The 15,578-nt window shown below is 47.7% G+C and overlaps 3 long non-coding RNA genes across 3 annotated transcripts in view; 1 reads left to right on the top strand and 2 right to left on the bottom strand.

Moving 5' to 3' along the window:
• Nucleotides 1-540: 540 nt before the first annotated feature.
• On the bottom strand, nucleotides 541-3,324 carry LOC136293739 (uncharacterized). The gene is made up of 4 exons (XR_010722251.1): nucleotides 3,249-3,324; nucleotides 2,163-2,342; nucleotides 1,479-2,056; nucleotides 541-881 (listed from the first exon to the last, which is right to left on the bottom strand). It is a non-coding gene; the product is annotated as an uncharacterized lncRNA (long non-coding RNA).
• A 3,487-nt stretch (nucleotides 3,325-6,811) lies between these two features.
• Nucleotides 6,812-11,208, bottom strand: LOC136293738 (uncharacterized). Its single transcript, XR_010722250.1, has 3 exons — nucleotides 11,058-11,208; nucleotides 7,846-8,068; nucleotides 6,812-7,678 (listed from the first exon to the last, which is right to left on the bottom strand). It is a non-coding gene; the product is annotated as an uncharacterized lncRNA (long non-coding RNA).
• Nucleotides 11,209-12,480: 1,272 nt separating this feature from the next.
• Nucleotides 12,481-15,578, top strand: part of LOC136293737 (uncharacterized) — a 28,719-nt gene continuing 25,621 nt past the window's right edge. The window contains exon 1 of the long non-coding RNA XR_010722249.1: nucleotides 12,481-12,544. This is a non-coding gene — a long non-coding RNA (uncharacterized lncRNA). The remainder of the gene's footprint in view (nucleotides 12,545-15,578) is intronic.

The following is a 15,578-nucleotide window of genomic DNA, read 5'->3' as shown; positions in this document are numbered from 1 at the left end:
AAAATCCTTTGGGATTTAGTTCCATCTCTCACCTGTTCCAAGTGGATGGAAGATGGGCTTTTGTTGCACATCACAGCAGCAGTGATGGATGAGGGCTTTTTTTAATTAAAAAAAAAGGGTAATAAAAAAACCCAGGTCAGATATCAATGTCTTTCCAAGCCAATAAAGTTTTTTTAAACCCAAGAAGACCATCATGATTCCCGAGTTCAGTCTTTTATTCATACTGGTTTTGGTATCATGAAATCAGCCAGATTTTTCAAGAAATAGTAAATTGTCATGACTAAACCTCTGGCTCCTTGTCATTTGCACTTACAGCCCATTGTGGGAAGCTCTGCAGCCTTTTTTCCCCCATCTTATATTGGAGAGAAGATGGATATTAATAACACACACGTCCACAAACAGTCTCTCTGGTTCTACAAAAAGTTAAAAATGTCAGTAATAAAAATGATATAAGTAATATTCTGTCTCAGACTGTTCAAGAAAAGAGAAACTGAAGCTTTAATGTTCCACTGAGAGATACTGAATAAAATCTTTCCCTTAAGTTTGCACACAGTAATAAAATACTGAGGTTTTTTTACCAAACAAGTCAGGTCTGTATGAGAGCAGCTCAGGAGGCTTCCATGGCACACAGTGATGATGGCAGAGCAGAGAACGTTAAAGATGAAGTGTTAGTTCCCTGAATTAATGCCCTGATGTAGCCAAATTTTTTTTGCAGAGAGACATAATAGCTTCTTTTCCTTGTTTCTGAGTTTCCGAGTCATCCTGTAATTCATAACCTGCACGAGTGCAGACCCATCTGACATGAGTAAGTAACATATCCGGCTCCTGGGCTCCAAGCCACGTGTCTCCGTTGTAAACGGAAGTCAGGAATACAAAAACAGCTGTGGAAGAAAGATGAGAGAAAAATGAGAACAGATATTCTTCTCTTTCCACACAGTAATAAAAAACGGCCAAGCTGTTTACCTCCAGGACTACATTTTAAAATAGTTCCCTAACTAGTTTTCCTAGATGGAAAATCTGGAGTGGCTTTGCCCATGCCAAGCCAATGATCATGCTCACAAGTGGGAACAAACCAGTTTCCTGTTAAATAAAATAGTTTGAAATCTGACCCGTCAGCTGCTATCATTGACCAGCAACAGGAATCAGCATCCATGCCCACACGGACCTGTTTTTTGTAGACTGTTTTCCCTCTTGGAATTACATTTCTTTTATACCTTTTGTTCCAGTTTAGTCCTTGAAAGGGAAGTTTCTTAGAGGGTGTGTGAGTGTTGTAGTGTCAGAAAACCTCACAGAGTAACCATGCTCCGTCCTACCCACCCCTGCCCCCATCCCAAGAAAGACACTGCTTCTGCTGTGGGAAGCCATGAGCCTGGGTGGATATGGGTAAACTAGTTTAAAACTGGATTTAAAAAGCCATGGAATTTCCTAGTTCCTCCCACCACTGCCTCGTAACGAGTGATAAGAACAAGACAAGGCACCTGTCTGGTCCGCATCCTCTTCCGTCGCTGGTGACAGGCACAGGGATTTCACAGGCTTGTGGAAGGTGCTGGACAGGGCCTGCTCCTCCAGTAGCTGCAACATGATGGAACTGAGCACTCCGAGCTCCCTGGAGAGCCCAGCTGAGGCGCTGCTGGCCTGGCTGAGCCGGGTGTAAAGCCTGAAGAGGTCGTTCCTCAGTGTCTCATCCCTGAGCATCACGTGCGCAGCCGGCAGGCATGGTGGGACGTGGTTCCGCAGCCACCTCAGGGCTGGGGACACGTCCTGCTCCCTGAGGAGGCTCTGCCTGGCCAGGGACCTCAGCAGCCCCTCGGTGACCACGTGAGTGGACGCACAGGTGACGGCCACTGCCTCGCCCCCAGGTTCACCAGCTCTGAGGGTCTCCCCTCCCTGTGTGGAGGGTGGTGCTGGGAAAACAGGGTCCCAATGGGCTGCATTTCTTCAGCTCAGACACTTCCACGTCTGCAGCAGTGTCACCTTCTTCCTCGTTTTTTTTTCTGAGAGTGATGATTTTTCTGATGAGATGAGGCTTGAGATTTGTTCTTGTCTTTAGTATTTTCTGTAAGAAGAAAACCCCACCAAAACAAACATCAGATACTCCAAAGGATTTTCCTGATACAAACTTGTGCAAGTAAGGTGCTCTCCTGTGTTGATTCAGTTTTTACCATGGTAGGCACCAGCCTCGTTAAGCAGCCAGATGGAGTCTGCGCTGTTCCAATGGGCTCCGGGAGCTCCCAGGGACTCCAGGCTGGAACTCTATTCCAAACTGGATCCCCCGGCCTGGAGGTGAGAGAAGCTCCTGAAGCCTTACTTTATTCCCCATGGATTCAAATAGCTAAATCCTCCTGTCAAAGAAATAACACCCAAATTCACTACTCAAGACACAAATTGAGGGTGAAAAAAGCCATTCATCTACCAGAGATAAAGAAATCCTCCTGGCCTTAATAGAGTTCAAACAAAACAGAGGATGAAATGCAAACCGACTAAAACAAAGTACTTATCAAATACGTTTGATTAATGTGGCCAAAACATACAGAAATTCATTTACAAGCTGAATAGGAAGAAATTTCCTCTTCACCTGGGATTGATTCTTGTTTTCTCTCATCTAAATTTGTTAGCCACAGAGTATGGAGTAAGGAAATCATTTTATTTATCACTTTGTTTTCCAGAAACCTGAAAAAAAACCCAAAACTAACCAAACAACAACAAAACAAAAGAGAAAACCACGTTTGGAAGGCAGATCCTCACCAGCAGCTGGTCCATCACCTACAGGCGACCATATCCTAGTGCACTTGCCTGAAACTGTCAGGGCGCTCTGTGCAGAAGAGATTTTTGGTGGATGTAAATGTATGTGAGGGAGAGGCAAGGGGAGGAGGAATGTTCTAGACAGCTCAAAGCCATTACTGTGCCACTTCCTGTGCAGCAGGTCCTGTGACAGGATGTGAATTGAGGGTGTTCGTATTGGTGTCTTTACCTTTTAAATTCCAAAGTGCCATTTTGCTTTCTCAGTTTTTCAAGGAAGTGGTTTTCAATTCATGAAGCCCCTCCACCATCATCCCTCCTACCACAACCTGAAAGCATCTTGATTCTGTTTTCAAAACCACAAGGGACACTTCAGAGTTCAGCAAGTTGTGCCAGTCCAGCCCTTGGTGCGTCTGGCTCCCTGCCTGTCACTTTTCATACTCAGTCATGCAATTACTCTACCGTGGACAGCAAAATTGTTCCCACTTCTCCTGTACTTCTCTGCTTACCTTTTCTCTAAGCTGTGCAGGACCCATGTGAGGTGGCCGTGATCCTGGATCAGCTCATAGGCAGCTCTGCTGGCATGGGCAGCACTTTGGAATATCTCCAGCATACAACACTGAAACAGAAAATATAACTTGTTCTTTTACCGTCAAGATCTAATTATCTAACTTGGAATTAGCAATTGGATCAACTTCAAGGTGAAATGAACACCACCTGCTCTCAGCAACTCCAGGGAAGGAAAGACATTCTCTGTTCAAAGCTACTCTTACAAGAAGTCTCCAGGTAGCGAGAGGATTTTGTCCTTTTGTCCAAGATTTTGATACCTGAAATACTCAGGGTGGATGCTCCCAAACCTGAGAGCTACTGGCACATGAGTTTCCCTCCCGCTGAAGCGCAGTTCAGGTAACAAATGTGCTGCCTGGGGAATGGAGAGCCCCAAAAAAGAAAAGGCCCTGACTGTAGGCACAAAGGCACGGTGCCCATGTGAGGCTCTGTGATGGCAGCAACCTGTTCCAGTTGATAAGGGTTTTACTGGTTTAGACATAAGCAATATGTCTTAGATATATTGCATAGTTTAGACATAAGCAGTTTTTTTTCCCCCTCCACACATCCAGAAAATCAACAAGGAACAGGTTTTCAAGAAGACAGAGGCAGAGTCAGCTGCTCCTTTTTGCTTTGTGCTTGAGATCTCAAAGCCATGCAAACTTCTATGCTTTGGGGTGTTTCGGTGCTTTCCTTTTAAATTCTTACCTGGGAGCCCTCATCACACAAAGGACTGTTGAAAAAGCAGAGAATGACCTGGAAAATCCTCTGGCAGTCATGAAGCTCACCGCAATGTTTGTCACGCAGCCCTTCCCCAAGACATCCAAGGATCGGCTCACGCTGTGCTTTGTACTGGAAGCCGCAAAGAAAAATACCACCATCAGACATTTAGACATTTCCAAAAAATAACTGTCCCTAAGAGCATAAAACCCGGTTCCCTGCCAGTGCCAGCTCAGGGCTTACCACAGCTTGTTCTGAACTTCTACAATTCCATTTCCACTGCATGTTTGGGCTGCAGACTGATTGTTCCTGATGGATGTTAGGGATTAAATTTGGAAGGAGTGGAAATTGAGAAGTTGCTATTCCTAAAACACTTCAGTGGAACTCAACATTACTAATCTAAACTCAGAGATGAATGGAAGCTAGCTGGGGCAGAATATGCTGTTTATTGCGCTCACAGAGCATACACAGCACAACTCACTGTGTGTTAGTATGAAGAAAACAACAAAGCCACCACAGGAATAGCAGTTTAAATTCCAATACGAAACAAAAGAAAGATGCTTCTAAATAACCACCGAGGGGAGAATGAGATTTCAATGTATTTTTATGGCCTTTTTCCATAAATTTCTGAAGAATTACTGGATACCTAAAAAGGTACACTTACCTCAGAATCAAAACTGTAGAAAAGCTGGAAAAAACTGGTACTTTCCTCAGGTCTGAGTACTGATGTGACAGAAGAAATCTGTTTACCTTTGTGTACATGTGCTCCTCTGTGAAGAGAAAAAGGTGGCATCATTTCTGCCACTCCAACAAACGGACTTGACTCACTGCCTCAGCTCAATGATAAGCTATTCAAACATTGTTTCAAGAATCCCAGGCTTGGAATTCTCAGCAACTGCTCAGCCTGGCTACTTCAAGGTATTTCCCACCCAGGGAACCCAGCGCACCCAGCCTGAAACACCACATTTGCTACAAAGCCGATCAAAAACTTGCACACACAGAGGACACGAGGCTCTAGCGAGCCCTCTTCGGGCAGCGGCAGCTCCCGGGGGGATGTGAACAGCAGACCCCGCTCCCAGCTGGCTCAGCCCGGACCCCGTGCAGCCCTCAGCCAGAGCTGCGGGAAGCTGAAACTGTCCCCGGGAAGCCCTGCCCGGACAACCGGAGCGTCCCCCCACAACCCCTCCGCTTACTACGGCCTCGCTCAGCTTTGCGGCAGAGAGCAGCTGCCTCCTGCTGCTGGCTACAGGACGGGGACGGCTCGGGGCAGCTCCGCCGACGGTTCTGCCAGAATGATTTTGTGTTTTCCTCCATTTCTCCGGGGCCGGAGGGCTGCAGGAAGGGGCGTGTGGGGACGGCGGGGAGTGGCGGGAACGTGGGGAACGGGACGGGCGCCCGGCACAAGGGCCACGCCCAGGCCACAGGCAGTGGCAGGACCTCGGCAGAGAGAGGCGTCCCCGCCGCTGCCTGTCAGCGCCGGCCCGGCTCCCGCCCGGCTCCCGCCCACCCGTGGCGCCGGTGAGCCCACAGCCCGTGGCCGCGCACCTGGAAATGCCGCCGAAAATCGCGACCGGGCGGCGCCGTGGTCGGGGCAGGGCACAAGCAAGTCAGGTAGACGCCCCCGGGGTCCTTGCCTTTTTCCCGCCGTCTTTGGAAGGTCAAGCGCGTCGTGCCGAGCCGCCATCTTGGAAGTGACATCACATGATCTCTGCCCTTCTTTGCTGCCGTCTTGGTTGTGGGTGAAGCCATTTACGGTCGTCCCACCATCTTTTTTATGGCATACCTAAGGCCCCCCCGGCGCCTTAAAGAGGCACCTGACTAATTCGACTGCCTGAACAAAGCCACAGCACTGCCGAGCCCACATCCTGCGTCCGCACACCTGGAAATGCTGTGTAAAGTTGTGCCCAGGCGGCGCCGTGGTCGGGGTCGCGCACAGGCAGTTGCCTGCCATGCACCCGGGGTTTCTGCATTTTTCCCGCCTATTTTCCCGCAAGCTTTGGACGGTCGGGCGGCAGCACTGTCCCCAAGCTCACAGCCCGGGGCTGCCACGGACCTCGGGGACGGGCGACAGCTGCAGTGCCGCTCCCTATCCACAGGACGGCAGCACTGCCGCACAGCTCGGCCCGGGGATGCCGGGGGGGGTCGCTGCAGTACCACTCTCTGTCCACACGGTGACAGCCCTGCCGCACAGTTCGGCCGGGGACACGCATAGGGGACGGGCAGAGAACAGAGGCAAAAAAGCACGTGGCCAAAAATCCTCTCAAATAAATGCCCCAAAAGACCCTCAACCACGACTTCAAACATCCTGCCTCTAACAAAATTCAACCCAAAAAAGCCTTTAGTTTAAGCTTTGTTCCACAAAAAATAAAATTTTTGTATTTATTATTTTTATATTTTATCATTACCATTTAACTTTTATATTCATATCTACACCTACTATATATAATACATTATAATATATCTCACATGCAATATTGTAATTAGTTATATAATGGATATTTTTTGTATTTTCTATTTCTATTTTTGTTCCTTATATTTTTTCTATTTTTGTATTTATTTTTTAAATTTGTGTTTATTTGTTTATATTTTAAATGATATGAATTCATTTACCTAACACATCAGAACCACCATTATTTATAATAAATGAGCCTGGTTTTCTAAAGGGGTAAAGATTTAATTTTTTATTTAAATAATATTGGCATACTTTCTCTTTCTGTGCTCTTTCTTGGGGGGGGTGTGTGTAGGGGCTTTTGTTTCAGAGTTTTTTTTCTGTTTGTTTTGTTCTGGATTTCTTTATTAGTAAACAAGGAGGTGCAGAGAGTTACAAAAGATAATGTCAACTTTGTTTTATTGCTACCTCTGAAATACACCTTGACACCAAGTTACGGCTCGTAATACTGTGCATGGGTAGAATTAGCCGTGTTAGGGGGTTGAAAGGAAAAAAATGGCACCATGGTGGTGAATAGTGTGAAATAGCTTCTGATTTACCAACATGCATCTGGTAGATTTCCTTGGAAATGTGCTCTAAGACGTACAAAAATTCCAATCAGGAGGGAAATTTGGAAAAAATAAATATTCCCTTACTAGAAGCAGAGCCAAAAAACATCAAATAAAAGGAAGGAATAATCTCTAAATCCCAGCTTGCCTGGAAAACAAGCTCAGAAATTTCTAACACTGAAAACTTTTGGAACAGTCATCAAGTTGGTGGAAGTTCATGGAACAATGGTTTAAAATCTGCTTCCTCTGCTCTGAGTTTAAAGGGAAGTGGGAATTGAACAGGTCTAGTTACTCCTATCCAAAAATTATCTGTGTTTTGTGGGAGTAACAACCCAAAGAAACTCCAGTCTTACTTGTATTTGATATCTGAAACGCTCAGCAGAGTTGGGAAGTTTCAGTGGAACAAAAGAGCCACAATTCCTGCAATAACAAAATTTGACTCAACAAAAGCCAGACATTTTATTTACAAATCCATGGAAGAGGAGGAGGATGACACCATGAACACACTCCAGCTGAAAGCAAGGATTTATTGGAAAAGGCAGGAAATCAAACTGACAGTGTCTGGTTATGGTCAGGCAATTATCCAGGAGTCAGAGAGAACAGTGGGAACCTTGGACTGGGATAAGGCCTTCCAATGGCTTCACTTCCTACTGGCTCTCTCCTTCTTGCCAACAACCTGGAGGAGGAAAAACAGCAGGAATAAAGTTACAAACATAGGCAGGCCATCCTTGGTTCAGGCAAACTGAAGTGCAGCTCCCAGGGAGCAAGTCCATGCTGTGCCTCGGGGAGCTCCGGGAATCTGGGATTGCCTGTGGGATTAAGGGGCTGGAAAAGCACACCCACCTGCCAGGTTTAGTGCTGAGACAGAGCAAGGCCTGGGCTCAGGGGCAGTAGTTAGAGCTGGGACTGCAGGAGAACACCCCAAACCCAGGTTAAACATCTGGCATGACACACAGCATGCTCCAGGAGAAACTGAGGTGGGAGAAGCCCCTGGATCATCCATGTTCTTTGCCCGTGGCAGCTTTGCCAGGGCCTCCCTCAGAATTCTGACCTCACCGTGCAGCTCCTACAAAATAGGAGAACTTACGGAAATCATCCAGCAATCCATGGTCTTACACTTATTAAGAACCAAAGCTGCAGCAAAATGTGCTCAAACTCTACTGCAAACCAGCAGGTCTGAAGAGACGCAGAAATTTCTTCCAGAGGGGGCATGTTGGTGTTACTGCTTTAATCTCCTGACACTAGAGCATATTTGTACAAAAAATTCATTGAAGCAGCTAAATTTAAATGAGATTTTTTTACAGTAAAGCTGGCCAAAAAGGAGTCTCAAAATTAAGATATAAGCCACAGAGTTATTTTTTAAAAAAAGGGTGTCTTTGGTGTGTATAACTTTCCAGCGCCTCATGTGTTCAGTCCTTGCCATTTATGTTTACAAAGTTGATGCTTAAGACCTTATAGAAAGCTCAAAAAAATATCCAGGACAATCCAGGTGTTTTCACAAGTACCCTCACTATGGAGCAGTGTCAGCCCCAAGTGTTTGCTCCCTCAGCCCAGCCCGGAGCAGGGTCGAGCTGCTGCCCAGGACGGTTGCCATGGGACCCACTTGTTTGAAGCTGTAAATGCAAGGGGCCTGCACTGGAGTGCCAATAAATGTGACATATGCGACTCTCATCTTTAATGATGACTGATATTCTCAGGGAATCCACGTCACCTTAGATGGGGCATTCCACCACGGATTTCATCCCTCTGCATCTGAAACAAAGCTAGGACAAAAGTCAAAGGGCTGCAGGATAACTGGACAGCTCCAGACATCTGGTGGCAATCTAGGAATACCCTCTACAGCCCTACTACACCCTACATCACAAATTTCAAGTCCCCAGGACTTGTACTATTACCCCTACACCCAGACTGAGCAGCAAGGCAGAGCAGCTCCGGGCCAAACACACACCAACACCCGTGAGACAGGACAGGACAAACAAGGGGACACAACAGGGACACAAATCCTCTGGCAAGAAGAATGACCCTGAAGGAGCAAAGAACTCAGAATGAGATGACCGAGGTAAGACTGAAGGCGAGCTGACCAGGCTCAGAGAACCCTGCAGAAAGAAGATGCCAACGGGATGACTTATCCCAAGAGACGCAGAGACAGATGCCCAAGAATCCTACGGTCAGAATCCTCTACCTATCTTGGCATTCTTACAAGACCTAATCCACCGGAATGGATTAGGGCGGTGCACAGCTGGTGATACAGCTCAGAACAAGACCTGAAGAGGCATCAGCCTGGATGCTTGCGAAGAGAGATGGATTCTAGTATGTGTTGAAGCATAAGGTTTAATGACATCAGCACCTGGCCAAGGAATAGGATCTGTTAAGAACAATGCCTAGCATTTCCAACAGGCCGTTCAAAGGGCTAAGTCAAAAGACACACCATATGAGACACCCAAAAGACACAGAGTGCACAACAGACAAGTGACACAATACACACCAGGACTGCTCTGCCCTGCACACCTCAGCACTTTGATCCAAAATGAGACTTTCTCTTCACGTAGCCTAAGGGGTCACATCTGGGACATCCCTGTCTCTAAACCTGACTCAAAACTCCTCCCGGTGACTCCTGTCCTAGCACCCCGCTTTCATTCCCTCTGTGTCTCTGAGCCCTCCAATTATCTCTGGGATGTTCAGAGATGAGAATCCACATCGTGTGCTAAAGAAGGCTGCTTCTGCCTCTGGGAATTCTTTGCTGTCTCCCGGCTGCTGTCTATCTAGTCAGGTACCATACAGAAAACCAAACATCAATGCCTGATCTCAGCAGATCTGTGTGCCGGTCAGTGGGAGGGTCTCAGTATACTACCTGTGGACCACCTAAAACACACAAACAGTAATGGATGCTTAGATTTACACCAGAAACACCACTACCCTGACCACACAAATACAGGAGTTTTAGAAAAGAAAACAGAAACAAAAATCCACTAAACAAAAGCCAACTATCATTTCTCTTAATCCAGCTACCAAATACAATAAAAATAACTCCTATGTCCAGTCTCCTGAATAAACCTCCAAAGTAAATACCCAGGACCCCCCCACCCTAAAACTAAAAGATCCATTCAACTATAAACAGTATCTCCCAAATTATCCATAACTATAGAACACATACTATAGCCAAACAAGCTAAATACACAAATCCCTATAACACAAAAAACAATAATCTGATTTTAAATATTATTATACCCCAAAAAATGAACTACTGCCCCTTACCTTAAACCCACCAAAAAAACACTACACACCATGATAAAAGTCCCCCCTAAATAAATAAAACCTCCCCTATAGCTCACACTACAACCAATTACACCACGGTAAACCTCAGGAAACAAACCCTTGGAAAACATAATACCCCACCAAAATAAAGACCTCCAACAACAAAACTCAGTTCAAAAACAACCTAACCCACATGTAAACTAAGAAGCCTAATGTAAAGTAAATAGATCGCATTCCTCATCATACACTATTGCCAAGCAAAATAAAGCTACACAATAAGTTATTAAAAGCCGCTTTAAAACCATTAAACAGAAAAAAATTTGGGAAAAAAAAAAAGCTGCCTCTAACAATACACCTAAACTTCAACCAGCCAGGGTGGCCCTACCCAATCTGAATCCCTGCACACAATGAACAAAACCCCAATAGCACATATCAGAAGCTTATCAAAAAAGCTACTTAATTGTATGTCAAATACAAACCCACCCATAAAGTTATCTTCACTCAAAAACCAAATTACATGAAATAAATAATGCCAAAAAAATCAAACAAAAGACTATATATCATCAAAGAAAGTAACAGTGAGTAAAAACCACATATAAGTACCCCTATTTATAAAATCCCAGGTGGAGAGAAATCCCTCCTACTTTTAACACAAACAAAAACAGAAGAGGAGTTTCATTATTCATTTTGAACTCTTTTTGCCTTCATAAGCCCTTTTTCTTCTGGGAGCACTTAAAAGAGATTAGCAAAACAAAGCTGAAAAAGAGAAAAATCCCCCCTACAACTCCACGCTGGCTTACCTGCTGCTGCTGTCTGCCACAAAGAAACACTCCACATCCATATACTCCTGCAGGCACTGTAAGAGGCTTTCCCACCACTACAGCAGCCCCACGTAGAAACTCAACAGGAGTTCTTCACTCTCTACAGCTCGATGGAAAAGTGAGCCGAGGCTCCTCTGTTAAACCGCCCCTGGCAGGAACCACCCCATCATCATTGTAACATCTCACACCTGCAGCTGGTCTGCTCCCTCATTATCCTGACAGGTCACACCTGTGGCTGCTCTGTTCTCCCCTCACCAGCTCATACCTGGGGCTAGTCTGTCCCCTCAATCATTCTGTGACAGCTCTCACCTTGCAGCTGCTGCCACTCCGAGTGTGAGGGCAGGGGCAGAGCGGACTTGCTGCTTATTCCCCAGAGAGTTCAATGTCTGCACCTGACACGCTGGGGCAGCGGGCTTTCCTTGCTATGGGTAAGGGTCCCTTTTCTGCAGGTGCCCAAGGCTGAAACTGGGATTCCACCTCCAAAAGTCCATATGCCTGAGATCCACAATTCCTTAGGAAATCCCCCAGAAGTCGTTACCCTCCATTTAGAATTTTGCCTTTGGAATCATTGCTAACTTGTCTTTCTGTGGAAGTGTTTCAAACATTCATTGAGAGTTCAGAAGCCTGGTTGGCTTTTTTATGACTTAGCTGACAATCCCAGGCTAAATCCAAACACCCAGAATTACAAGGAACTACGGAGACCATTTATAAATACTCCCCTTCCTTGCAACTTTGTCCCTTATCGCAGATCCCTGGGGCAGATTTACTTTCTTCCCAACAGCACCATTCTGGCAGAGATCCTACTTCTCAGACACAAACCGAACGCAAACCTGCCACGGGGGGGATGGGGCGGGCCGGGGCTGGGCCGGTGTCAGAGCCGGGGCGGAGCCTGGGCTTGCAGCGGGGGAGCGGGGCTGGGGCCGGGGGTGAACGGGGCCGGGGGGGACCGGGGCCGGGGGATCTGGCAGAACCCCGGGCCCTCAGAGCAGGGCCGGGGCCGGGGTGGGGGGGGGGGCAGGGAGGATCGAGGGAGAGGGCGGAGCCACGGGCCCTCAGAGCGGGGCCAGGGCAGAGTCTGGGGCAGAGCACAGGGCGGGGCCAAGGCGGGGCCGGGGCAGGGACGAGGGAGTAGGACCGGGGGCGATTGAGGCCGGGGCCGGTACAGGGGTAGAGCCCAGGCCGGTGCCAAGGGTTATCGGGGGATCGGGGCCGGGGGGCTGGTGCCGGTTCTGAGGGCGGGGCGGTGCCCCCGGGCCCTCAGCGCAGGCTGGGCAGGGCCGGGGCCGGGTGGGTTCCCGGGGCCCGCTGTCCAATCAGCGCTTCCGATGCCTCAGCGAACCCGCCAATCGCGAGCCGGGTGCGGGTTCAAAAGGGCCCCGGAAGGGGCTGTGGCAATCTGTGGTTCAATGTGGAATGCTGCGGTCTGTCTGTGTGGGTATGGAGTTTCTCCAGGCTGTTTTAGTGCGGTGAGAATTTGTTCATTTGTTTCTGTATAAGCTGTGCTGTGTGGGATTGTGTTTATTATGTAGAGGGTGATGGTAGGTAGGGCTGAGGGGCTGTTGTTCTGTGTGTTTGTCAGAGTTTCTCTCTGAATTCCAAGATATTCTGTTATGTGTGGTTAGGAGGCAGATGTTGTTTTAATTTAGCTTGTTTTTGGCCTTTTTTTGGTGCTGAATTAGGGGTTTTTTTGTGCTTTCTCTGTCAGTGTTTTCTCTTGCTTGAGGTTTCCTATGGTTGAGGTAGAGGGAATGTGGGGAGTTTTGTGCTGTCCTAGAGAATTTTCTTGGTAAGTTCTTCTATAAATCAAAGCTATGCTAAGCCTTGATGTGTTTGCAGGTATGTGGGGGGGGACGGGACACACGTACTCTTGGGGTGTGTTGTTTAGGGAAGGTACCAAAGTTTTCCTTTCTTTTTTTTTCCCCCCTTTAATCTCCCGTGATGTGTGGGCCTGGCTGGTGTCTTGTAGTGAAGGTTTTAATTAGCCTTTCACTTGGAAGAACATGGTAGGAAGAAACAACCTTGTGAGGTTTGCTTTCTTGGCTGGTTTATGGAGTGACTTCAATTATAGAATTTCTGTGGAAGGTGCTATCATGTTTTTAAGGGCTACTTATTGGAAGCAGAGACAGCTTTTGAGTAGTGTGAGTTATTTCTGCTAGTTTAAGTTTTTTGTTCCATAATATTTAGGTTGCCTCAGCCCTGGGCGGGGCAGTGGTGCCTGAGGGGCAGGGAAGCAGGGGCAGAAGAGTTGGAAAAGGTGTGTGAGACCTCCCTTAGGTGTCCCCAGTCTGGGAAGGGGCTGAATGATAAATGGCACTCAGGGCAGCTGGGGTTTGTTTGGGTTGCTTTGTTTGCTTTTGGTTTGGGGGTATGTTTTGGGGACTTTTATCATGGGGGTAGAGTGTGTTTAACTTGTTTTGTCTGGAGGGGCTTTTTTCCTTGGCTTAGCTTTGTCATGAAGCATGAAGGTTTTGCACCGGAAACTTTGTGTACTAGGTCCAGTGTTTGGGGCTTTTGTCTGGCTTGGGAATATTTCCTGTTGTAAGTGGCTATTTGAGTTCTCAGGAGATATGCTTAAAGGCATGCAAGAGTTTCCTTGTCTATGGAATTTTCTTATGGTTATTCTTTCTGTTTGGTTTTATTTACAGAGCAAGATTCATTTTTGTGTTTATGCTCTGTAGCTCAGCGTGTACAGAAGGTGTATTGACCCTTCAAACCAAGTATTGCAAGTGCACGGTGGTTAATTGGATTAATTGTTGTCTGAGGAATGATGGATGAAGTCTATTCCAGTTTCTTTTGCCACCCTGTGGGAATGTGGTGTTCCTGTGTGCATGGGGTTTTAGGCGCGCTTGGGGAGAGGTAGAATCAGCACTTGGGTTACTCCGGTTACTTGATGGGAAATGTGTGTTTGGAGCAGCCCCGTGGATATACTGGTCTGGATACGTGATGGGAAATGTTTTGTCCTTCAGTATACCCAGGAGCTCAGTGGATCCTCCCACACCGAGCAGTGCCAGTGCCCGGCAGTGAACTGGAGCAGTTGTTGCCTGAATGGGTTGAACCTGTTGGTGCTCTTGGTACACCGTGAGGATTTGATGTTCCTGTGCACCTGGGGGGGGCCTTGGCCGTGCTTGGGGAGATGTAAAATAAGCGCTGGGGCTGCTCTGGACCCGTGATGGGAAATGTGTGTTTGGGGCAGCCCCCCGTGGATAAAGTGCTGTTGTGTTGCAGATCTGCAGCAGTGCTGGGTTTGGCAGCGGGGCTGAAGGGTTTGTGAGAGCAGAGTGGGGCATGGACCCATCAGCTCCAGCAGGGGGAGGAGTGTCTGCTTCTGCTTTTAACTTGTGGAAAGTTGAAAGCCTGTGGCTGTAAAATTAGCAGCAATACTGGTGCCTTCTTTTATCGCTCAAGGTCACTGGCCAGCATGGAACAAGAAGCAACCCAGGACTTGTTGGTGCCCTGGCAGAGAGAGAAGCAGCAAATGGTGCTGAGAGAATTTCTGGGAGTGCATGTGGGATCCTGGTTTTCTTGATAGCTTGAGAAATGATCTGAACGGAAAAATATCTATCTTCTTACGGGAGAATCTGACGTGGAACATGGGACCAGGATGACTTGCTGTGACTTCTTGAAAGCTGGAAAGAAGGCGATGTTAATCTTTTTGGCTAGAGGCAAAGTGTCTGCAAAGCCTTGGAAGAAGCCTATGCCAGGTAAGTGAGGACACGAACAGGAAAACACCTGGAGGCTGTGATGTGATTTCACGGAGGGTTATGGATTCCTGTCTCAAATGTCCATGTGTCAGTAGGGCTGGATCCGAGTGCCCCGGTGGAGAGGCAGGGTTGTCCTGCGTTCCAGCTTTTTAGTGGCTGGAGTTTTGCCCAAGGAAGAGCAGCATCCTGATTTTGCTGCCATGTTCAGCCAGCACGGAGCTGTTGGGTGCCTCCGTCCAGGAGCAGCAGGAGCCTGGATTTCTGTCCCTGAGATTGTCTTGCTGTCCAAGACAAGGGCTGAAGGCGAGTGGCAAGGCAGGCCTGGGAGCTCTGGGAGTCAGGAGTGCCAGGCCTCTCATCTCCTGGTGCTGCTCAGGTAGTTGCTCAGGTGTTCACCAGAGGGTTTTTTGACGGCCTTTGGCTTTCTGGATGGAAGCAAAAGGGTCCTTTCCCCTCCCTGCCTTCTGTCATTCCCAGGTCAGCCCCTGCTCTTTGCTGGCAGGCTAAATAGCCTCAGGAGTGGGCAGAGGAAGTGCTGCCTGATCTGTGAGGTTCCACAGGAGATGGGAGCAGGCTTTGCGCAGAGGTTCAAGCAGCTTGGGACTTCCTGAAGGCCTGAGGCCTGAAGCAGAGTCTTGAGGCAAAGCTGACCTCTGGGTGAGCCTTCAACCCAGATGTTGTGTTTGTATCCTGTCGGTAGTGCGGTAGCCAGGATCATTAGTGTTCTGGGCTAGGTCCGTGCTCATTAGTGAAACATGGCTTGACCTTTCTGTGTTCAGAGGCTGGACAGGGCCGTGAG

This window comes from Chamaea fasciata, unplaced genomic scaffold (genome assembly GCF_029207755.1).
Source record: "Chamaea fasciata isolate MVZ Bird 193981 ecotype frontalis unplaced genomic scaffold, bChaFas1.0.hap1 SCAF_9, whole genome shotgun sequence".
NCBI lineage: Eukaryota > Metazoa > Chordata > Aves > Passeriformes > Sylviidae > Chamaea > Chamaea fasciata.
The sequence above is the reverse complement of the archived record's forward strand: the minus strand, read 5'-3'. Positions and strand labels throughout refer to the sequence as shown.